This window comes from Ptiloglossa arizonensis, chromosome 2 (genome assembly GCF_051014685.1).
Source record: "Ptiloglossa arizonensis isolate GNS036 chromosome 2, iyPtiAriz1_principal, whole genome shotgun sequence".
Lineage (NCBI taxonomy): Eukaryota > Metazoa > Arthropoda > Insecta > Hymenoptera > Colletidae > Ptiloglossa > Ptiloglossa arizonensis.
In genome coordinates this window covers 20,666,039-20,691,273 of record NC_135049.1, presented here as the reverse complement: position 1 = coordinate 20,691,273, position 25,235 = coordinate 20,666,039, and the positions used below count along the sequence as shown (strand labels likewise).

The window sequence follows — 25,235 nt, the reverse complement described above, 5'->3', positions numbered from 1 at the left end:
CTTGCGGAACCGTCGACCGACCGGCTTAGGTCGCTCGATAATATCGCCGCCAAATCCCTGGCTCGGAAAACAGTTGGTTACGTTCGATCGAGAACGCCCGTTAAACGCCAATTCTTTTACCATTACTCCGAGCGATTCTGCGCCGCCGATCTACGATCGAACCATCGACGTACGAGCATGGAAGAACGCGCGCGTACGCTTTCGCCAGACGGAACAACAAACGTCCGCGTTTTTCTTCGACGAGTTCCGTGCAGTTTCGCGAAGGAAGCTGCAGCTTACTTCGATTTCCCGTTCGCGACCGTGCAAAACGGACAAGAAAGATCGAAAACGCGAAACGCCGCGAAAGAGAGAGAGAAAGAGATAAGGGAACGGAGAATGGACCAGTGTTTATCGTGCGATTGCCGGAGGCGGCTATTTTGGCGTTGCACTGTCACCGCGCCGTTACGGAAATAAAAGAAAAACATACTTCCGCAGCTTCCATCGCTTTCCTCCAAACTACCGCCGAGCCATTATCCGAGCTACGCTCCCGCGGGATTTCGTTTCGCGTCTAGCTTACGTTTCGCGCTTTCGAACGAATAATCTAACCGGACCATCGAATCGTTCCATTTCGAAGGACCCTCGTTCGAGACATCGTTGCCGAGGAACGATTTCTCTTTCGAATCTCGGAACGACGAACGCCGGAGGAGCGCGATTCTTTCGCCGGGAATTTCTGCGCGAAATTAACGGCTACCCGCTCGAAAGAAGAAGAAAAAAATAATACAAGAAAAGAAAAAAATACGCCCGAAACGTCGGACCGGCCGGCTAAATATTTTAAATACAACCTCGTACCCACACCTCGTTGCTCCGATTTTCTTTCCTCGAGCAATCCCAAGAGCGATTTCGCCGAGATATTTCGCGCGTAAAAAACTTCACCGTTGCGCGCGCCTAAAGCGAACAAACAATTCGGCGGTTCGCGAAACGCGAATTACGTACACCGTCTCGAACGCTCGATCGCGTAAATTCGTTAATGGACGAGTTTTTTTTTCTTTTTCTTTTTTTTTTCTGGCGAGACCGAGAATATCCGATGAATTTATTCGGAAAGCAAAGGTATTGGAACAATCGGGCCGAGAGCCGATCGTCGGTCAGCGAGTCGTCGACCAATGGCTCGATCGTGTCGCGACCTCGACTGACCCGATTCCAAAAATAGGGGTCTCTTTTTGCACTCGTGCCTCATCCCGCGAGAAACGGATATAAATACAACCAACGTAAATGTACCTGCAACGCGACACGTACTACGAAGGAACTCGATACATACGGGCGGTAGTAGCGGAACGCGAAGCGGAGGGAAACGGAAAAGAAGAAACTGCCTCGAAGGACTGGGAACACGACACGCCGAAGGTCTCTTCCTTTCTCCGTTACTTCTGCGTTACCGGGTAACAAGAGAGAGACAGAGAACGGAACTGTGCGAACAAAGAGACGGAGCAACACCGAGAACGCAGAGGTGACGAGGATACCGGATAAAAGCATCATGACTTAGCGATGAACTCGTCTTTACCAATTCCCTACGCGGCCATAGAGAGCGGGTTGCTCGCCGAACAAAATTCTAGGCTCGACTTTCACACTTTTTCCTCGCGTCGGATCAAATTCGAAAACGTCGCGCAAAAACCCCGCTCGAAATTCGTTACTCGATCGACGAGACGCGCCACCGATGCGCGCAACCGCTCTCTCTCTCTGTCTCTCTTTCATCATCGATGAAATACCTATCTCGAATAAACGCGTTTACGATGGATTCCTCGTAAATTGCGGCGTGAATTTCGGTATCGCGCGACAGAGACATCTTGGCCCATCGTATACGGTGGATTAATAACGAATCCATGGTGATTCTCGTTACGGACGCAAACTTCTGCCGCGAGGAATAAACACGCTCCGGATCTGCCCGAACTTTCACGTACGCGGCGAGCCGCGCGCGTGTGCGTCACCGCGTAAATTCATATATCGGTACACGCGTAACTCCGTTTATGAAGGAGATAGAGAAGACTAATAAAGGTCGCAGCGGGTCGTCTAATAAACTGGCGCGGCTTAAACGCGTTCGAACCCGTACGTCGCGTTTTGCCGAAATATTTTTTTACACCGCGCGCCTTCCGATACACCCGAAATAGTCGATACGAAAATACAGCGAGCGGAGCGGTTCGCGAACTCTATCGGAAATAAAACTAATTTCAGCGCGACGAATTTGCTCCGATCGCGGCCACGCTTTGTCCAGGTATCTGCATATTTACGCGCGCGCGTAATAGGTTGCTCGTTGAGTTTCAAAGTTCGAGAAGAAATCGAGCTATTAGAGGTCGTTTTATTTTTCAAAAGACGCCGCTACCGTTCGACGAACGTGTGCAAAGTTTCGCGTAGATCCGTCGACTGGCTCGTATACTATGTTTACGGTTGTTCGAAATTGAAGTGTCATATTTTTTTTACAATGGAAAACGCGACGAAACTTATCGAACTGGCGTATTGCGAATAAATCGCTGGACGGAGAGCGAAGAATCGGAGAGGGTAACCGATAGGTTCGCCGGATCGTCGATGGAATCGAATTGCCGCGTGTTGTCGTTTCACGGGTCGTCTTTGGTTATCGATTCGTATCGGACGCGTTAAAAAACCTAGACTCGGTTCGCGATTCGTTTCACGTTGGTAAGATCGGATCTTCGGGATCGTTGTCTCTTGGCTCGGACCGACGTAATTCGCGATACGAGCCTCGGTGGACGGTGACGGAACGAGGGAGCGAGCCGCACGTGAAAATGGCGGAGACTATGGATAATGAGAAACGTCGAAACGTGAATAATATAACGGTGGAAGACGCAAACGGAAGAAGGAACTCGACGCGTATATACGCGGTAGATTGGTACATACATAGGACTGTGTACATTGCGAAACATTTGGTAGCGTTGCCCCTGACGTCTTTCCGTCTGCCCTTCTAGCGCACCTCTCGTTCGCGTGTTATCCGACTGTGTATCGCGCGGGTTAGCAAATGTCTCCAGACGTCACGTAGGTAATAGAGATTCTCGAACAAGGCATCAAATCCAATGCTAGGATGCTTCGTATTCGCCTGTTAGGAATGGTTAACGAGACTTGGCTCTCAGTGTTGATAACGACCTTGTGTTTACCGACCGTACGTAACGATTCCAACGTCGAGCGCGTTGCTTTCGGCGAATAGAAACGCGCGAAAAGCTCGACGAGACCGCTAATTCGCGGAAAGAATATCGTAAAAATTATAGTTTTCTAACGCTCGACGAGCTATCGCGAAGCGATACGGGGACGTCGCGTTTTTCGCGGACAAAGAAACCGAGAGATCGCGCGCATCGGAGATCTCGATGCAAAGGGCGGGCGATCGGTTTACCGGTTCGGGCAAATATTTCGGAAGATATCGTTGGAATCGCGATCGAACGCGAAACCTTTCCAACATCGATTTTAGCCGTGGTAGTTAGTTTCGTTGGTGGTATTCGTCGCGCGAGCGCCTAGACTCTATAGAGTAACTCAATCGGGTGTGCTGGAAGCATGTATATTTACTCAGAGTCGGCTAATGTTACACACCTATGTAAACTGCGGGTTCTGTTGATCGTGCCTGCCTGCCTGCCTGCTTGCCTGCAGGTCAAACATCTACCTGGCTTTGAGCAAGTATCTGCTCTCTGTTTCCAAATTCCCAGGATCCTAATTTGGCTTCGTTAAAAAGGGAACGTGGCACGTACGTTGGCGCACAAGTACCGTTTGCGAGATAAAAGGAAAGACGGATGCTACTTCGGGCGACAGTTTCGTCGAGCTTCGAATTCTTTTCCAGCGCGGGTTTACTTACTCGAAACGGAAAATACGTTTTTAGCATCGTCGACCGGAACGTCCCGTTTTCCGAGGATTCGACTTATCGCTCGCGCGTGGAACGCCTTTTTGCCAGGCGACGCATCTCTCAAATTTTCGGAGGATTTAATCTGCGGTGTACGTTAATTTGGTTAATCCCCGCCGTCAGTCACGTTAAATCCGAGCAGATTCCGCGCGATGGTAAAAGCGGATAACGTCGCGCAAGACGAGTATATACAGCGAGGATACTTCGATCGACGATCGTTCTATAAATTCATCCCGGGGAGAGCAGAGATTGTCCGCGAACAAACGAAACGATGAATTCCAAAGCGACAAATATCGAGGCATCGCCGGTCACGATTCCCGAACGAGAACTCGTCGGATAGGAAGAACGGTAAAAGGGACGAGAATTTTTATTCTCCTCCGTGCACAATACGGAAGGGAAAAATTCCATATTTTAGGCGAACAAGCTATCTCGAGGGAACGGACGCAACTTTAAAAGACTGCGAAGGGCGAAAGGGAGAAACGGAGAACGAAAATCGGACGTCCTTCGAGTAAATACGTACACAACGTACGTAGTCTTTCTTCGCTCGGATTTAACCGGAGCGACGGATAAGAAATCGCGATAAATCCGGTGCACGGAGAACTAAAGTCACCGGAGGCTTCCCGGAAACTATGATATATTCGCCGCCACCTTTCCACCGAGTTGCTCCTTTCGTTATTTTCTTCGTCAAAGCTGTCGCTCGGTTATTAGTTTCGTTTGTAAAACGCACGGCGGGACGCGTTTGACGCGGTGTTCGACTTTGCTTCCCTGCGGAGGTTTTTCCTTATCTGTAAAACTCGGGCGGAGGAACATTTTCGAAGGATTCTCGTAACGCGGCAAACGAGCGAGAGAGCGAGAGAGAGAGCGAGCGAGCGCGATTCGAGGTTGAATCGACCTCGGAACAAGGCGACGATCGATAGGTGCGTTTAGCTCCGACGAGTCCTATCCCGTTGGCTCGGTAGCCTGGCGAAACTCCCGTACGCAAAGTCGAGAGAGAAACCGACGATTATTTTTCTCTCTCGCTTCGGTTTCCGTCTCTCTGTTTCTCACGCACGCGTGGAGCGAGCAACCTGGTCGCCGATGGCGGCGAAGGTACCGGAGTTTATCGAAGTATCGCTAATCCCCCGGGATGATCCGACAGGGTATCGTGGCAGCTGCGTCCTAGGATGCCTTAAAGTACGAACCGGTGGCGGCCATGGGATGCCATGATTTACTCGCCCGAGTCTCGAACCCACAATCTGTTAGGCTTAGCGAGTCTGCGATTTTCTGCCCAACTACGACTTCCTAGTTTCGCCAAGCTCGCGATATTAAAACCCATCCATTTCCTCGGGTTTTCCCGCCTTGGTCTTCGTTCCACGACTCCTCTGCCCTACCGAGCGCCAACCGACCGCGTTGCGCCTCGAGCACGTTCCTTCCGATTGATCTCGCGCCAGGGGAAAGACGCGATCCATCTTTTCTCTCGGCGAGCTCCACTCGTACCGCGTTATCGCTCGTCGACGCGTTATCCGGGATCGCGAGGGCGACGATCGCGCGATCAAACTTTTCGCCCCGGTTCGCGATTTGCCTCCCGAAGATGTTCCATCCAGTTTGGCGTCCTCCCTCCTCACGGGTCGAAACATTTATTCGCGAAAGGTCGGACGACGCGTATCTCGTATAGCGCGTTTCCTCTCGGAACGAGACCCTCCCCCGGTGGCTCACCGGGGCAGTTCTCGTTACGGTCGTTGATGTCGCGGTTTCCACGATTTTACGTGTTGTCCTGCCGTTCGTAACGCCTCTCACGTATTTCGGCGATGACGTCACGCGTCGAGAGAACGAAATATAAAGCCGCGCCAGGACCCTACCGAGCTGCCGACCGCCGGATGCGTTCCTACCGACAAAGAGAACGGACCGTCGGGGGAAAGAACGGTGAACCGACCGGAGCCCTCGGAGATCCACGCACACGGAATTCCACGAGATTCTGCTTAGGACGCCGTAAAATAGTTCCCGCGTGCGTTGTCGACTCGTAAAACAGGGAGAAACGAACCCGCGTATCCGTTGCGGTGGTTGTTCCGTGCCACTGGCGAGGCATATTCGGCGCGATGCCGAGAACGTCGCGAAAACCTGAAAAGGAACGAAAAGAAGAAGAAGAAAGCGAGATCGTTGAACCGACTGGGCGTTCTACGTTCACGAATTCCGATTCCTTCCCGTTCGATACGACTCTTTAACCGTACGTGCACCCGTATAACGATTATTCGTCGTACCGGTTACTCGCCAGACGTACATCGTTCTCGAAAATTATACACCTCGGTCAAGGACGCTTCCTGTTTTACCTTCTTCGGCCATCGCGACGTACCTCGGCGTCCTTGCGTAGCAAGAGAAGCGTGGTTCGACGATCTTCTTCATCGACGAACGAAATTCATCCGCGTCGACAGCCGTCGATACTTTTTCCTTTCCTCGACGAGTCACCGTACCTGCTTAGCCCGGTGGACAGGGCGCGACTGTCGCTTCGAAGTTCCTTCGAAACGAACAACGAACGTCGAGCGACTTCGGAGCGAACGTCAACGATCGAGGGACGAACGACGGTCGCGGCGAGTTTACTCCTCGATAGCAAGGACATTTTTGAAATCGAGAACGGACGATCATCGCGACGAATACTCGGTGTTCACCGATTCCGATTATTTCCCGTTCGGTGTCGACGAAGAACGAATACGTTCCAAGGGCTCGTTCGTCGACCAAGAGCGAAACGACGCTCGACGTTTTCGACGAAAATCGCGTACAAAGTTCTCACGAAGACGTCGACGTTGATTCTACTATTGTTTCGATCGGTAAACGTTCGGAGGAACGAGCATTAGCGCGAAAATCACACCTAAGAACTTACTTGTCGCAAAACGGCCGAGACGAAGGAACGTTTCGACGTTCGCGGTGAGTTTTTCTCGTCGAACGCGCGCAACGTTCGGCAATCGATCCGTCTAGAACACGAGCGCGCTGCATTTCTCCGGTCCGAATGCATTCGATGCTCGGCAGTTGATTCGAGTACACGAGCGCATCGCGTGTCGCGCGTTGCGCGCATATGCCGGACGCGGCTATTGCGTTCGAAAGCTGGAAGCGCAACAAAAGAATGCAAACCGTCGATCCTCTCCTCGTCGAAATGCTGTGCACGCCGTTGGAACGCAGCGCGAAAACCGCTCGCCCGACCGAGGAAAACATATTTTTACCGCTCGTCCCCTGACCCTTGTCCTTGGTGCGTTTTGTCGCGACAAAAATCGGCAAACATCGAATTCCCAGATGCGCGCGGAACGGGGAAATATTTACATCCGAGAAAAATAATTCCGAAACGAAACCACCGGCAACGAGTATCTTCGTCTCGGGGAAATTTTCGAGGGAATCGAGTACGAGAGAGTTCGAAACGCTCGAAAAATGTCCCGAGGATCGAAACTGGTTCGAATACGTTCGACGCTCGAGCGCTGCTGGGAATTAACCGTAAAGAGTCGAGTCGGGTTAACGCGGTTACGAGTCGAGATTGCCGTATCGCGATATCTTGCTGCATCGAAACCGGCAGACAATTAAAAGAGGCCAACCACGGTCACCTATTACGGAGAATATCGATTCTCAGGATCGCTTTAATCTACTCCGGTGCTGTATTATCGATCGGTGGAGGCACCGATTAATCGAATGGACGCTTATCGTAGGACTATCGTTAAGCTCGGTAGGACCCACTGTTTGTCGATCGAACCAAATTGATTAATCCCGCGATGCGTTTCGAGGAGGGACGTAAAGGTCGTTGCGTCGGTCGAGGTGTTCGAAAATCGAGATCTTTTCGACGGTTGTGGAAAAATCCGCGGGTTTCGATGAAAAGAAAACAGAAAGTAAGGAAACGAAGGCCGATAAAAGTTACCAGTCGATCGAAAAGCATCGTCGACTCGAGACGAACGACACGGTTGCGCTTTCGTTGGTTTCGCGCGGAGCGTGGGACGCGCGTACGATTATTAGCGTTTCTAAAACGCGAGGGGCAAGTTGTTATTGGTAAGCCATAACGTTGGCATAAAATGTCCGTTGGGAACGGTGGCCCCCGGCGAGCGAACGACACCATCTCTCCGCGGCCACCGACGAGCTGGCTGCACAGAAGAGGGCGAACGCTGTAGCGTTATCACGGCCGAATCTGGGCAGGGCAACGACACGTGGTTAAATTATTAGGGCCTCGTATAATTGGTCGTAGCGAAGGTTCGCGGTTTGCTCGTACACGGAGCACCCGGTACTTTGCGTTTGTCGTCGAATATCTTCCCACCGAGGAAGGTCGCGTGGTAAATAAATTTAACGAGGGACGTTTTCCGTTACGTTCGAGCCCGCTCGAACGAAATAAGCGATAATTGCGACACCGTGGAAACGTTCTCGCGAACAGCGCGCGAGAACAGCGAATCGATCGATACGTCGTTCGTTGTTCGACAACGATCCGATAACGGGTACGATCGAGCGCGGTGAAAACACGGCCGCGTTTGGAAAAGAAGAGAAAGAAAGAGGGAAAGGAATAACAAAAAGAAAAAAGAAATCGTACAACGCGCAAAGGAAACGATAACACGGTAAAACGCGACTTGCCCGATATTACGAATCCAGAATCATCGGATACGCGGAAAAGCTCACCGACGCGCAAAAAAGAATCGCACGGTAAGGTCGAGCGTAGCACCGTTTCGCCTATTGGAGTGGCGGTTGCTCGAACCGGGAACGGAACACGCACTTTTCGGTAATTACGAAATTGGAAATCGAATCGAAAGTAATTGGCGAAAGTTTGTCTCGTTTGCGTTCGAGAACCATCGGTTTTTAGTATCGTTCGGCTGCGTTCCCTTCCCGCGACGTTAATTAATCGCCGAGTAAATTCTACTCGAGAGTAAATGGCGGCCGGTGTTTCTCGAACGGAAGCAGAAGAAGTTCTCGTTCGGCAAGTTCGAAGGTCGAAAGTTACAGGAGGCAGTTACGCGTAAATCAATTTCATTACGTTTCCACCACCCCCGGTACGATCATAATTAATTAAAGTAATTACGAGATGCGGTTTACGCGAACGGGGAAATCGATTTCCCCGCGATATTTGCTCCATAAACTGTTTTCCTTCCCGTTTCGTGGGGCTTACCGCGTAACGTTGCCCCGACGTTCGTCGTAACTGAATCCTTCGAGGCCGGATATCCAGCGTGGATACCGTTCGAGCCGGTCGCGAACATTCGCGAGTTCTCTCCCGCGACGTTTCTTCTCGCGAAGAAAGCGTAACACGCTTCGCCGGTTCCTCGGCTCGGAGTCTTTCCTCGGCACCCGTCCCCTCGTCGCACGCCCCATAGAAACAAGCGTAAAGGGCTTAATTCGTTTCATTGGCCGTATAAAAATGGGGTGGCGAGGAATAAGGGCGAACGAGAGACCGGGGGACGAGAAGGAGAGCGAGTCTCGCGTGACATCGGTCGCCGTTTATTAAGCGTTATTAAGCGGGGAACGAGAAAAGAGCTCGACAGTGTCGGATCTTTATTTTATACGCGCGTCGCGAATACACACCGCTACGGATTATCTTGGCGTACAGCCGACTGACGTGAAATTCGAAAGAAGAGCCTTTAATCCTTCCCCGTCTCTAACGACCACCGCGCCGTGCCGGCTACGAGTTTACCACGAGCTCCGAACGTTTCCGAGCTGTTTCACGACTAGCCACCAATCAACGCCTCCTCGCCTCCTCGCCTCCTCGCCTCCGTTGCTTCGCTACCCCTCGGCCGTTGCTTCCTTTTTCGACCAAAGCGAGATGGAAAACCGAACGAAAAACCGACGATTAATACCGTAACGGAACATTTTCCGAGAACCGGTCACGAGTTCCGAACGGATCGCGATCGTTCTCGGCATTGTGCACCGGAACGAGGACAACCTTCGCGGACGCGGATCGGAACCGCGACTCGATCCTCGAAACGCGCTACTCCCCGGCTACTTTGCGTCCCGCTTTCAACGTTCGCGACGTTCCGTTTCGTTCGCCGGCGAGCAATCGACTTTCGCGATCGTATCCGGCTGCGAGCCCAAGCGGGAAGGAAACGATACGCGGAAACGCAACGTTCTCCCGCGTTTCGCTAACAAGAGACCCAGAAGGAGAAAAAAAAATAAGAAAAAAGAAAAAGTCTACGATCGCGAGGTTCGCGGCCGCGAAGAAGAAAATAATGCACAGTCACGGCGAGAAAAATATTTTCAGGGTGCAGTGATATACCTACAAGGAGAAACGCGCGAAGCGAGGAGAAGAAGGAAAGAAAGGCGAGAGCCAAAAGTGGAGCAAACAACTCAACACCATCTTTAATGCAGGACATCTCATGAACCGAGTCCGTAGTAGGTTTTCGTGATACTCTTAAGAACGGTGGAAGGCGGAAACCTCTCCGAAGAATTCCAGCGTTCTTTCGTGCCGGCGTAAAGAGCAGAAAGTATGTACTTCCCCTGGAGAAAAAGGTATCCCTAACGGGCGGTTTTATTATCTCGAACGAGCGAGAGAGTAACACGCACGATATCTCGCGCCGCGGAGTATCGGAGGCCTGGCTAGAGAACGGTGTATAATTCGGCACGAACCGGACCGTGACGCAGGACCGACGACGTTGACGGTTTTCAACGGTTCCCCCCCTCCGAAGATCGTGGCTCGCGATGGTTCGGTTCATCCAGCCGATGTTCGAACGCTCTTGGCGATCGAGGGAACCCGTTCTCCTCGCGAAGGAAACAAACGGTGGGCGTGCTCCACGAACGGGCCGAGATCGTTGGATTTTATAATTACACCGTGCAACCGTCTTTTGGTTTCGTGCACCCCGAGGCCGTTGCTCGAACCGTTATTCGACGACGTGGAACTGGAAACAACGCCCAAAGATCGCAACAGCGGCTATTTTTACGAACCGGTGCGACGCGATAATTATCGAATCGAGAGAGGGAAACGAATTTTCGAACGTTCGAAAAATTAATAAACGGTTTATCGATTTCGAAGTGGCGTCGGTCGCCAAGTTTTTGTACATGTTTTTTTTTTTTTTTTTCATTCGTTTCGTTTCCGATCGATGTTTCATAAATTTGACGTAAATTTTTCGTAAACTCGCGAGCTTGTAAATTTATTCGTCGATTAAAATGTAACGACCCCCGTAGTATGCGTAAACACTTCCGTTAACCAAAAACGATAACGGAAAATATTTGGAAAAACGTATAGATTTATGTAGAAAGGATACGCGACGTGTGCGCGAAAATATATAGTTTCACTCGAGGAAACTCGTGCGAAATTTCGCGACGATCCGTGTTTCTTCTCGTTTGTATTTCGGTTCGAACGAAACGATCGTGCGATGTATAATCGAGAACGACCGGAACGTACCGACGGAAAGATTATTATTCGTAAAATGGGTAAATAAAATTGTATAAAATATATTGTCGCGTCCAGTGTGTCGAGCCCTGATGCAGCGGGGCGTAGGATATCCGAAGGGTCGTGCATCCGACGAGGTCACCGAGTGCAAGCGCCGAGCCGTGGGTTTACGATACGTCAATCGCTATCAAGGAAAAGGCAGTAAGGCGGTAGACGCGTGTCTACGTTTGCCGGAAATGCGTTCGGTCGACCGATATGAATATTCCTGGCCGTACGAGCAGACTCTCGCGTGTTCGATAACAATAACGAAAACACCGTCGAACGTTTCATTATTTTGTTACGGGTTTCGAATTAGCATCGCGCGTGCTCGGTCAATTTTCTAATAGACTTTTATCGCACGGTCCACGCGCGTAATTCCCCGTCTTATTTTATCGAACGACGCATCGAATAACGATCGAGATTCGCCGAATTACGAACATTGGAAAACTTTGATCGGTTCGGTCGAAAATGATCGAGAATCGAAGACGGGGTCTTGCGGTGATCCTGCGCCAACCGTACGGTGCACCCACCGTTCTTTCTTTTTTTTTTCCTCTTTTTTCCTAAGAAAGAAGTTCGATTCTCTGGATTGCCACGGGCGTTTGGGCATCGAGGGGAAAAAGGAATCTTCGAGAGCCAAGGTACGCGATCCCCCTCGTCCGTCGTCGATCTTCGAAGGTACCTACCGCCGAAACGTTTCGGTAGCGAACACTCGTGCGGCACGGCCCTAAAAGCCGGAAGCGTTCCTCGAGCGTTTCTTAACCGCGGTTCTGCCGAAAGAAAGATCTCGGGGAAGGTTAAAATAATGCGCCGCGGTAGGAAAAAAGTATCGGTGATCCGGCGCTACGACCCTTTCGAGTAGGTATCTAATTACGTAAAAACTGGTCTCGTCTCGAAAGCTCTCTCGGCTTTGCACCGATAGACCCGTAGAAGCATCGTCGGTTTCTCCTTTTCCGTCTATTCGAGGGGAGTCGCTGGCTTTCGAAACTCTTCGGTCCGCTGTGTTCGTCGGCTGTGCCAGAAAGCCAAATAAGAAAGACGAAAGGAAGAAACGATCGGCCGGCCGAGGCGAAGCAGACTCGCTCGCTCGCGCGACTGGTTTTACGAGGAAAGACATTCGTCGATGTTTCAAAATGGCACGACGCCATCGTAAATTGGCCGGATAAGCCGACAACAGGATTTCTCGTCCGTGGATGTTCGAGCTTAAAGTTTAATGAAAAGCGTTACGTACGGTTGGTACGTCTCGCGCGAGTCGGGGAGAATGGCTCTTTAAATCTTATCCGGATTCGAATGTACGATTATCGGAACGGGAAGGGTACACGGAATGGGTGGAATTGGATAAAACGTCGTTAATCGTTGAACAAAGCTGGCATTGTCGCGCTAATCAGCAATGGCCACCTTGATCGAAAATAAATTGTCGAGAACGAGTACGGTGGCGGCGGCGGCGGCGGCGGCGGCGGCGGCGCGTTTCGCTCGGGCACGAACGCCACTTTTCTTTATTGCGCTTTCATACGTGTACTGGGTACGTTTCAGTGGGGTAGGGTGCGCCTTGAAATTTACCAGCCAGCCTTTGCTCCGTCCGGAGTACACGTACCCGTGGACGTAAATAAGTAGAAATGTGTGCGTGCACGTGACTCTCGATGATGCTCCGCGCGGGACCGTGGACGATCCGTGGACGATCTTTGATTCGCGCGGCATTTCGCCGAAACAAAAATTGCTCTCGCGACGGCCCGACCGCGGGAGCAAAACGTGCACGATGACACGGATTTTCGACGAAGGTGAGCGTAACGCGGGAAAAGAAACCGACTTCGTAAAATTGAATCGATCGGTCGTCGAGTTCCTCCCGGCTAAATCGCATCAACTTCTCTCGTACGTGTTTCGCCACCCTTGCCCTGCGTCGTCCTATTACATTTAAGTGCTGTCAATTCGACGCGGTAAGTAAATTCCAGTCGGCCCGACTGAATTCGTTTTCCGATGCAACCGCGCGGGAAGAACGCAATCGTTACGGCTGCTCTTTCGTCGAAAGACGTCGACGTACCGCTTCCGACGGAGAATGGAACTCTGGTTCGTCGTCGAGCGAGGAGAGCTATTTAACCGATTTAAGGGTGGAAACCATCGGAACAGCGAGTGGTCGGTCGGTGGCCCGATTGTAGTCCTTATCACCGGCAGTAACAGGGCGCACTCTCGCGTGCCAATGATTGCATGGTTCCTGGGCGTTCTACCGTGAGCACTGCCGTCGCACTAATACTATTATGGATTCAGGTCCTTGGATCACCGTGAACGTACTACCTTCTGTGCCCTCCAGGAATACAGAGACCAGATTACGTATACGGTGTCAGTTGCATGTCCTAATCAGAGCTAATGTCCATTGTTCACTCGCTGGACAGCACTGGCAATGTCCGGAGTAATCGATCGCTTCGTGACTGAAAATCTTCCAAATTCTAACAAACCTGAACCAGACCCGACGCGTTCTCGATCTTTGCCGGCAAGTTTTCATCGACACCGGTTGTACCTTGTTTCGTCCTACGGAGCAAAACGGTTCCGCGGCCCGAAAACTTATTTATCAACTTCCGCGGGAACGAATTATTTTCTCCGAAATGGGCATCGGCCGCGCTCGCCTCTGTACGGGGGAAAACCCCGGATATTCGATTATTTTCGAGAAGCGTCGTTTCTCTGTGAGTCGAGTAACTTTTTCATAAAAGTTTACACTTCCAAAACTGATTTTCCAAGGTCTAATTCGGATATCCAGCGGTGTTGAAAGTTTTTCTCGCAAGGTGGTTTTCCGTTGCTAGAAGAACGCGTTACGGGTCCGAGTTTGCTCCACTTTCACCCCCTGCTCTGAATGTTATCCCGATCGACCACCGAAATTAAGAACGGCCGAAGGTTTCCTTCGCGCGGGCATCGCGAGACGGAAATGTAAACCGAAACCCGACGATAACGGATTTATCGACATTTTTCGAAGCTAATCCACCTGCGAGCATCGAACGAATAACCGTGGAGAGCGAAATTAGCCAAACATTTCTACCGAGGATTTTACATACTCGGTGTTTTTGCATCCTCATCGCATTCCGTTGTATCGGGAATTAAATCGAACGATTACACGAAACGACTAAATTTTTGCAAGTGGGTCGGTGAAAAAATGGAACAAGATGATTCATTTCTGTCACGTGTGCTGTTTTCTGACGAAACAAATGTTACGAATACCGAAATTGTGAACAGACAAAATACACATTATTCGTCGAGAGAAAATCCTGATGATTAAGAACACTTCCATTGCCGTATCCATGGTCAAATGTTTGGCGTGTAACGATGTAATAAAAAATTACATCATTAGTCCGTATATTTTCGACGTTCGTTCAATTAGAGAAATGTATGCTGATTTTTTGTAAAACGAACTTGACGAGTACGTTTCGATGTTTCGTCTCGATTCGCTAAAAATCGTTTCAACTGTCAAATATTCCATATTTAATTCACGATGAAGTAATAATTGCGCGAATTTTGCTAACGATACAATATCTCCTAGACTACTTCCGTTTCGAACAACCGGGACGAAAAAATTAAAATGATTTTAAAAACGTTTGCGCGTAAAAGAACTCCGCCTCCTTTTTTCAAATTAATCGTCCATAAAATACTTCGTCGCGTCGACTTAAATGGGACACCCTGTACGCGTGTATACGTCTGTGAAAAACGATACAACGCGTTTATTGCTTAGAAAAATAATAGTTTCCGTCGAACAAAGTAAATATCGATACAAGGGAGTTGTTTTTTTAATAAAATGTCACCGAACTCTTCGATCCGGACTACCTCGGTACCGAGTAATAAACGAACAAAAGAAAGAAACAGACGTTTGAGAAAAACGTAAAAACTCGCTCCACTTAAATTGCCTATAAAACGTCGATCCCGTCTAATCCGGAACCGATACTTTTTGCATCGTAAACGCAAACCTTTACCAAATGTAATTGAATCGGAAAACGCATGGAGATTTACAGGGAGGTACGATAAAATCGTCGATGAAATTTCGCAACAAGGAAAAAGATAAATTCTTAAAGAAACATCGTACGCAACGATTCGCGATTATTTCAGATTGCAACGAACGCGTGCATAATGGATACAAAAACTCTTTTCTACGTGCGATAACATTTACGCTATGACAATTGAATTCGATCCAATCAAATATAATAAATAACTTTGGTTCCCGTGCAACCGTTTTCCTCTCTACCGGTATACAGGCGATGTTGATCGACAAACATTACGCTTCATTAATTTTTTCGATTCGGTACTCCACCGTTTAATCGATACGGAACGCGGAAAGTAGAATTTGGTAGTCGAAGCTTGCAACGAAATCGAAACATCGCAACGAAGAATCATTTCAACGTGTCACCGAAACAATTTCTGCCCGTGTAACGAACCGACGAAAGTTTACGCACGGCGCATCGGTAGCCTACGCATAAATCAGCTTGTATCGCGGTTATTCGTGCGCGACACGCGACATAAATTAGATCCAATTCTCGCGCGCTCGAGTGCGATAGAGCACGCGTGTCGTTCGCTCGACTATTTTTCAAGGACGTACGTATTTGTACCGAGAAACGTATCCGTAAAAGCAACACCGACGATCGATATCGAATTCGCGTGCGGTCGTTAACGCTTCGGTCGAGTTACTTACGCGCGTTGTACGACTACGTGGATACTCCAATCCGTTGACGTAACGCGGCTTGCAACGGAATACGCGCGAAAAGGTATCCCTCTCGCGCGAAAAAACACCGTTTCTTGTTCGAAAGAGATAAAACGCGTTTAATAGCCCGCAACCGTAAACGTACATTCTTACGTCGGGATAAGAATAAGTTGCATCGAACGGTTTAACGGTTCAGCGAAAGCTTCCAGCGCTCGCTGGAATACAAATTTGTCTTTCTTCGCTCGTCTCGGCTCGTATCGTGCCGCGGAATCGATGAAACGAAATTATGGCGCGTAACCGATACGCGAACAAGTTTCACGAACGAACGCGAGATCAGTTTTCTTGGACTTTGTCTCGAGTTTCGGTTTTTCGCTGACGCGTATCGGAAGGTTGATTTTCCTACCCGCCGAAAACGAGCACCCCGTCGAGGCGAGTGGAAAACAACGAGACGCCTGTTGCGACGCGCGAGCCTCGTTAATAATCGCGCGTGAACGCGAATTTTGAGACGGTGTCTCGTCCCGGTGAATAATCGTCCCTCCGAACAACGCGGTCGATATCGTTGAACTTTCGATTCGGCGCGCCGAGTCGTTGAAAAATTGGCAAACTGTAAACGGAAAAGGCGCGGTCGCGTTTAATTCGGTTCGTCTTTAAAACTGGAACGTATCTCCGCTCGTACCCTTCGGCTGCCACGTTTCCCCCGGCTTAACTTTAATGCGGCAAAGCGTGCGATCGTGTGGAGCAGGGTTTAAAGTTGGCTTACTCTATAAGTGACAGTAATGAAATCAGGTGTCGGTTGATTTTGTTGGTAACCTATTCCGGTTTCTCCGTCTCGTCTCGCGCGTCCGTCACTTCGATCCTTAGCCGCAAATCCCGACGAAGCGATCGATCGCGTTAAAAATAGTAGCGGAGAAACGGTTGAACGCGGTTCCATCGTCCAGGGATCCTCCAATATTCGATACACGGGCCACGTGGTGTCGCACGCCGCCCCGGGAGTCGAAAAATGAGCAAACTTCCGCGAATATTTTATCTCCTCGCTCCTCTCGAATTCACCGTTTCTCTCGAGCGTTCTTAATTAATTAACACGCAAGCTCGCAAGAAAGTGGCGCGAGGGACGAGGCGAGGCGAGGCGAGGTGGGACGAAACGAAACGAAACGAAACGAAACGAAAGAAAAGAAGCGAGAATCGGGGGAGACCGGAGGCTCGAAAAGCGCTCAAAAGGAAGAAAGGTGAGAGGCAAACGTCGGTGACAACGAGATGGGGTCAGAAAAGGTAAGAGAGTGGGATCTCGCTTGGCAAACCAAGAGACCCGAAGCCGCCGCTGAAGCATCAGCCTCGGGCAGTAGTTACGCCATAGCTCGGTTCAGCTTCTACCGCAATTCGCAAGTGTACGTACTTCGGATCTCCCGGCGTTTTCCTAAAATATCTGCGAACACAAACCCGTTCTCTTTATCACGGGCTCGATCCGTCCCTCCGCTCCGCATTTCCCACCCACGCACGTTTATGTAGCTGCTACGCGTACTTGACATTATATAATTAAATGCACACACCCGCCAGTGGGAACCGCCGCACTGTGACGCCGAACCCACCGTGCCGTGCCGCGCCGACCCGATGCGTATTAATCTATGAAATATACAACGTGTCCTGTAACTACGGAACAGTTGGACGAGATACGCGTATAATAGGTTGCTCGATATGTTTCGTCGTTCGATGAGAAAAACCGAGCTATAGGGTTCGTTCAATTCTTCGAAAGATTGTTCGACGAACGTGTGTGTACATTTTCGCGCAGATCCTTCGAGTCGTTCCAATATTTAGTATTCTTTTCTTGTACAATGGAAAAACTGAGAAAGCTTATCGAACAATCTAATACTTGGTCAGTTTTCGAGCGGTATCTTTGTAATCGTTACGAGAGAAAGACAACGGAAGAGGATGTTCCAGCGAGGGTCAAAACGGATGTGGATTCGCCCACGTAAACGCGAACACGAACGAACGAACGAACGACTGGAACGTTTCGACGGGAAAGAACGCTATCGCACGCTAGCCGAACTCGTGTCTACGTTTTATTTATCGCCTGTTAATCCGCCGTGACTATGGTCGACGTAATCGCGGGGTCATTAAAGTCATTAAACCACCACGGCAACCACCCTGCCTCTATTCATACGTTCTCTCCGATCCCTGGTTTATTCTCCGCCCGGTTGTTCGTATTTTCGACGCTCGCTGTTCTTACTTACTGGCCGAGACTCGCGAACGACGACGACGACGACAACGACAACGACGACGACGACGACGTGTCCAAATAATGCGACACAAGCGTAGCGTGAACCGGCGCCACCATTTTTACAACGTTCGTCTTTATAATTTGACGTTGATCCCGGATGTTGCTCTTAACGCTCCGGTTGCGTAACAGGTTTAATTCTTTTCCAGCTTTCGAAACGATAGAGGAAACGAGCACCGCGGAAACTGGCGCGTTTCATAAAACACGATACAACACGGCACGGTGTTCTTTATGAAATATCAGATAGCGTTGTAGGAGAAACGAAAAACAGAGACAAATGGAAGGAAAAGGAAAGGTTGTAGGGATGTGGTTAAAGGAAGCTGAGGGAAGTGCAACTTCGGCCGGCGAACGCGTCCGACGGCTCCAGTCTAATGAACGAATGGGGTCTCTGCGAAAAAAAGAAGGAAAAAAAAACAGAGAGAGAGAGAGGGAGAGAGAAAAAAAGGGAAAAAAAAAAAAAACAGAGGAGAGAAAGGAAATAAAAAAGCTTACCGCCGCTTTTGCGGTCAGTTACTTTCCACCCTTTGCTGTTCTTTTTCCCTCTACGTCGTATGGTCCCTCCTTGCTACATCGCACACGAATTCCAACAACAAGAAGTACGTAAGCTCCCATTGGTTAAGCGAGTATCTCTTTGTTAAGGACGTCCAGAAAATTAAGAAGATGGTGAATTACGTAGAATATTTCCTCGATTCGTTTCAGTTTCATTTCCTCCCTGCTTAAACTTTCGCGCTCTTACGAGAAACGAGGAAATGAATTCTATCCTCCCGTACGAGAACATCGATCGTTAAAACTGATACTCCACACCTTAGCAGCGGTGGGGGAACGAAAAAGTGGAAACAATCCTCGTTTTCGAGAAGTTACTTTTCCCTCGGATTCAAGCTACGACATTATTCGCACCGTTGTTTACGTTTCCTCCGCGCGAGATACGCGTCGAGTCGAGTGGTCGACAGCTGCGTCGACAAAACTCGGCCAATCGCCGCGAGCGTATTTTCAACGCGCGGAGACGCATCGAATTTTAACCTACGATGAAATCAAACTTTTTTCGATACTTTTTTTTATCGTATCTTCGCGACAGTGTTACCGATGGATCGAGAAGATCCTCCCGGTGAAAATGAATCCAAACACGACCCTCTTCTGATCGGTTTTTATTACGCTTAAAACCAAACGCTTCTAAATTCCGCGAGTACGCGTGTCCGTGGACAAGGTCGCGATTAGTTTCCTTTTTATCGCGCAGACCTGGTTGATTCGTTGGAATTACTTTCACGGAAGATGTATAATGAAAAACGGAGAAATTTTTATTTCGCGTTAACGTCGATACACCGATACATCGGTTTAATGCTTCACGTGGATCGACAGCACGCGATGAGATCTTTCTCGCTCTGCGTGTATCACGTTCCTCTTTCCACGTTCGCCGATTGAAGCAACGACCGACGTTCGTTCGAGAGTTCGCAATCCATTTCTCTTTTAAGACTCCGTCTCGAGAATCGTAATACGAATGCAACGCTTTTTTTTAACGCGAGACACGACCGATTCTCCTTTTCGAAAGATAATTTTTACACCGAACCGAGGAAGAGTCACCGTGCGTTCGCGTAGAGAATAACAATCCTCTCGCGATGAAAATAACCGTGATTCCTTTACCAGCCGTTCCACAAAAGGAACCATCGATTCTATTTCGACGTTACCGGGTTCGAAGTATAATTGTACTCTATTATTAACCGTTATTTTGCGAGAAACGGAACAATTCGATGTTCAGAATTCAAGAGCGGTTCGTGTAACGTCCAAGTGGAAAATAGAAAAAAAAAAAAATAACTCGAACAAACTCGCGTATAGAATCGTTTATACATCGGGTAAACCACGGCAATCCATTGATAATACCGGCATTACGTTATGATGGAAAATATAAAAAGTTTCGTGTTGCATTGATGGTTGTCGTAGCGGACGCGTGCAGTATCACTTTGAAGTTTCGGTGGTACGCTCGGTGTCGCTCTGTCTCTCTCGTCCTAGGTTTCGAATCCGATTTTTCAACTCGAAAGCGCGGATTACGGGGCTTTAAATCCTTAAAAATAATACGGGAAAGGGTAACATTGAAAAAAGTCGTAATAACGACGAAAATATAACGCCTACAGCGATACTCGCGCTCGGATGTGCAGCAGACGTTAACGCGTCGAAAAGTACCTAATAATACCTAAACGGAGAGCACAGAGGTTCGCTTGTACGCGAGGGGAGTAAATTTCAAACAAATTTAAAATTTCAAACGTGTTTCTCACCGAAGCATGTTTTCCGTACAGGCATCGGTAACACCTCGAACAACGTTCGATCAATTTTTATAAAATTCCCCGCTAATAATCTTAATTACGTTTTCCATTGCGCGACGTACAATTTTTGTTCGAAATTAGTTTCCAAAGTGTAACGAAACGCGTTCGACCCGAAGCCCTTTTTGTTTTTCCGTGAGCGCCGCGCTGTTCGGAATTCTTTTTTTTTTTTACGAAAATTTTGAAAATTTCCCCACGTCACGAACGAGAATACGTTCGGGGAACAACAATGTCGCTCGAATTTGAATTTTCAAATATTCAAAGCCGGAATTAAGGCGACGAAATTACCACCCCTCCCCCCGCGCGGTGGACGAGATCAACGCCATTTTGTTCGCTCGCGTCTAATTTACGAATAAAATATTTTCTTTTAATATAATTTCGTTATAAAATATCCGTAAATGGACCCGGTTTTGTCACCATCGAGATTGCGCAACCCGTTAATAAAACCGAATATTTCATAAGCGATCGTACGAAGCGTGAACATTTTCAGAGGTACTTGTGTTTAAATTACTCCCAACACAAAGCGACCAATTTAACTGTAGAAATGTCGCGGTGGTACGACGAGACCTATCGATCCGCTGAAAACGTTTACCTGCGAAAGCAAAAAGGAGAGAGAGGAAAAAAAAAAAGGAAAAGGGGCGCAAGTGAACAGCGCCAATGTCTGAAATCAAGCGTGACACGGTGAAGGTGGGCAACGGGATGGATGTCTATGTAAAAGCGAGTAAGAAAAACTGTAATCCAATTACGGATAATCGTTGTGTTCGTTCGAAGCTCGTACGGGCATTCGGGCGCGATATCGAGTGATTAAAAATAATATGCGAGTGCGCGTGATCGGAAGTTTGCTCGCGTGTAAAGCCAACACGACCCAAGCACGAGTCACACCGCTTGTTGGCTTTGATTCCCGCTTTTCCACCTTGCTCTTTCCCTCTCTAACCCCGCATGAACGTAAATGCCGACCCTCTTTTCGATATATCAGAAGTCGTTCGTGCATGAATTCTATACAAACGCAATGCCTACTACGTGGAAAGTGTGATTAATCGATGGAACAATGGTGTCTCTCTTTTAACATTTCAGGAGGCATTGCTTTGATCGTCGTTCGTTCGATCGTATACGAGGATACTTTCCAGATTATCTCGATACACTCGTACGATCTGTTTCTCATCGACGAATAAACAAATTAATTTCAATTCGAGGCATACATTACTGGAACGTGTTCAGGTACGGTTTAGTACTCGAAGACCGGAATCGGTATCGAGCCGGATAGGTAGATAGGTGCGCGTTACGAATTTCAATTCCTCTTCTTGATCACGTTTACGTTATTATTGTATTCTTTGTGCGTCGTTGTCGTAATCGATGAATCTCTTTCTTCTTACAGCAGTGTTCTACACCAGCAACGAATCGTTCTCTTCCTATAGCATTCCTAGAGTTTCATCCATTGATAAGAGAACGACATCGGTCCATATGGAAGAATCCGGTGCAACGAACGGTACGGTGCACTGGCGCACTGTTCGATTCTTGTTTCGCGTAATCCGTGCATGGTGCGGAAGATTCGAACCGAATTCGCTGTCGGTAAAGAGGCATACACTCTACCCACGATAGGTCATGTCGGCGATACGATGTACGGATCGTCGGTAACGCGAATCTCGTCACGTCGGTAAGGAACTTACCTTCGTTTCTCGTGCTTTATTTGTTGATAAAACAGTGGGGTTGAAAACAGTCGGTAAACAATTTGATATGTACCTATTTTGTTTCTATTTTTTAGATTATGAAAGTCGAATATCACTCCGTTTCCTTCAATTCGCCTTGATCCTTCTACGATAACACAATAACGCAACATTTATGCATCGATTATAAATCTGTTATCGTACAACGAAGACCGTGTAGTGATAAAATCAAAAAATTACGCGTAAACCTAATTTGAATATACGTTTCGACCAAAGGTGAAGTTCAAGGCTACTCTTGTACGATTTCATTCGTTGAAAATAATAATGTGTTCGAATAAATTTGTAGAAAAAACAGATCGCGCTGCTCGAGAATGGGAAATCGATAGATATCGTTACAAAAGTCGTTCGTACACTATCGAGTATTAAACGGTACGAACTTAGAAATTAAACCATAATCGTGAGCAACTTGTACATGTTTACACTTAACAATAATACATAATAATAATATTATTATTATTATGTACACCTGCTGTGCTACACGTACGTTACGCACAAATATAAATTCTGTACCGTTGTACAACATTGTCATAGACGGGACAAAAAATAAAATGCAAATAATACGTTGCAGCATGCATCGATCAAAATATACTTAAATAAAATTAAACTCGAATCAGGAATCATATATACGTATATAAATAAAAAAAAAAAACTCTTGAAGTTGGTATAAGAGTGCAATAAAATATTTTCAAAAGGAACAACGTTTGAAAAACATACAGTGCCTAAAAGTAATATCCCCAAAATTACGTACGTGTATTAAAAAGAAAAAATTCCACTATCGGTTACGAAAACGTTAAATTACTCAAATTTTTGCGTTTACCGTTCGGGTCAATGCAGTTGTACCAAAAAAAAAAAAAACGTTGCAAAACTATCCAGTAATATAGCGTGCGAAAACGACAAAGCAATAGCAATAATAATACTCTTGCAATATCGGAACATAACGAAAGCCACAAGGTCGTACATTAGTGATTTCTACGAAAGACCAGAGAATTGATATTTTATCGCGCAATTAAACCATAATTTACGCAGAAAATAATGTTATCGGTAACGAACAACGCTACTGTATAACGATATGCGACGTTGCCCGATACTCGACATTGTTCGATAGATGATAGAAAATATAAACGTTTCGCGAAGCAACGATTTTAAACACGAAGCAAGGTACAGTATCACCGGGTTAATTGTTACATCCTTAAAAATAAGAAGTCGCTCTCGACACTGTTGTTTATTCACCGCGAAAGACTCATCGACTCGAGCGGGCAACGGTTACAAACGACAGCGATAAAATACGCCGAGAACATCGAATTTTCAACGCTAATCGAGATCAAAATTTATGGATTTCATCCAGTGAAAGTTACTCGATGAAAATATTTTTAATTACACGTATTTGAAAGTTTTTCGAGAACGATTTGAACGAAATATAATTAAAACCGGTTCGAACGAATTCGTCTCTGGAGTCGTTTTCGTTTCGAAGGATCATCGATCCATTGATCATAATTTCGTAAACATATAAGGAAAATTTTATTTCGCATTACCGATACGCGTGTAGCATCGTTTTGAAGTTTTAGTCACCAAGCGCACGTAACCAGAGACACTCGGTTTCAACCATAAGGAGGTACATGGTACCTTCACGGAATAATTGGAAACGACCGGATGTATTCGGCGACGATTAACGAGGGGTTACTGTACGTGCAGCCAAACGGTTAATAATGCTCTATGCAAAAATAACGAATCCTTACAAAGTGTCCAATAACGTGAAATAAAAGCAATTACTCGGAAGTCACGTGTACCCGTATTTAAAAAAAAAAAAGTGAAAAAAAAAACATACGTTACTGGATATACAGGCAAATGTAAATAAAATGTAACTAAAAATAAACATACGTTTGTTTGCAGTTAGTGTCTGAATGTTTTCGCTCATTCCCTCTTGGGACGGCTCCGTCGGTACGCACCTGTATCCTATCTCAATGTTGATCCTCTTTAAGCACCCTCTGTAAGCAAATATAGAAAAAAAACATTAATTGTCTTGGAACAATTAGTACTGGTCGTTGGTTCGAAGAACGAACCGTTTCTTTAATTTTACATCATTTCGTTGTTAACGTAAAGTACACTCTGTGCAATTTTTGAAATACACGATTAATAATTGTAAAGTTATAGAACAAGATCGAGACTCAACGTCGCGTTTACTGGCCGGCTATCCAACTATCGGGGGAAGGAGAAAAGTTTAACAGGGAGAAAAAGAAGTACGCCACTGAAATTGGTTTATTAACCCCCCGGGGACAAATACCGGGTCACCGAAGACCCATTCCTTAGGACCGTCTTATCTCAGAGTCGGCCGTGTATTTATATTACAATTCAAGCCACATCACTTCCCATCTCCCCACATTCGTAACTTTGGAACGATCGAATCGTGTTTCTGCTGTGACAAAATAACAATTTATATATATCGTAATATCGATCGGGAAAAAAAACAAGTTCTAGTTTGTACGATTTCTCAGCGAAACACTCTAAATCGATTGTAGAAAGTTCAACAATCAAAATCCAGTGCTGTGTAAACCTGTTGTAAGTAAAAAACCACAAAGGACTAAAACAACTTTGGAATCTCAATAACGTGTAAAATTTTACACGTACGTTAGAAATACAAAGAAATACAAATCTTCATAACGTGTTCGTAATATTTGCGCATAAATGTAAAACAAAGTATCGTATACGTGCAATGGAAATTTGCATTTCAAGTTTTATACACGTTCCTAAAAATGAAAGTTTAAAAATGTAATACTGTAAACGTAATGTTAAACGATCCGATCTAAAACTATCGTTCGAAACGTTTTGCTACGGGTCAAGTTTGACCCGAAGCCGTCGTACATACGAATGTCGCACAGTTCGTACATCGAGGGTTAAGGGCATAACAACAACCGAATGCCACGCGTTACAGACGTATCGATTAACGTTAAACAATGTGACTATTTAGAAACACCATAAAATCGATACTTTTCCTTTAGAAAGTTCGCGGAAATGGGGAAAACAGAGGACCGTGCACGCACGAGGGAC

General features: G+C 47.3%; 1 protein-coding gene across 5 annotated transcripts in view; it reads right to left on the bottom strand.

The window, feature by feature from the left end:
- The window catches only part of Lar (tyrosine-protein phosphatase Lar), a 242,314-nt gene that overhangs the window by 216,551 nt on the left and 528 nt on the right, over window positions 1–25,235 (bottom strand). For all 5 annotated transcript variants that reach the window (XM_076305362.1, XM_076305363.1, XM_076305365.1 and 2 more), the window contains exon 2: window positions 24,069–24,175. The gene's annotated coding sequence lies outside the window, so the exon portion shown is untranslated. The remainder of the gene's footprint in view (window positions 1–24,068; window positions 24,176–25,235) is intronic.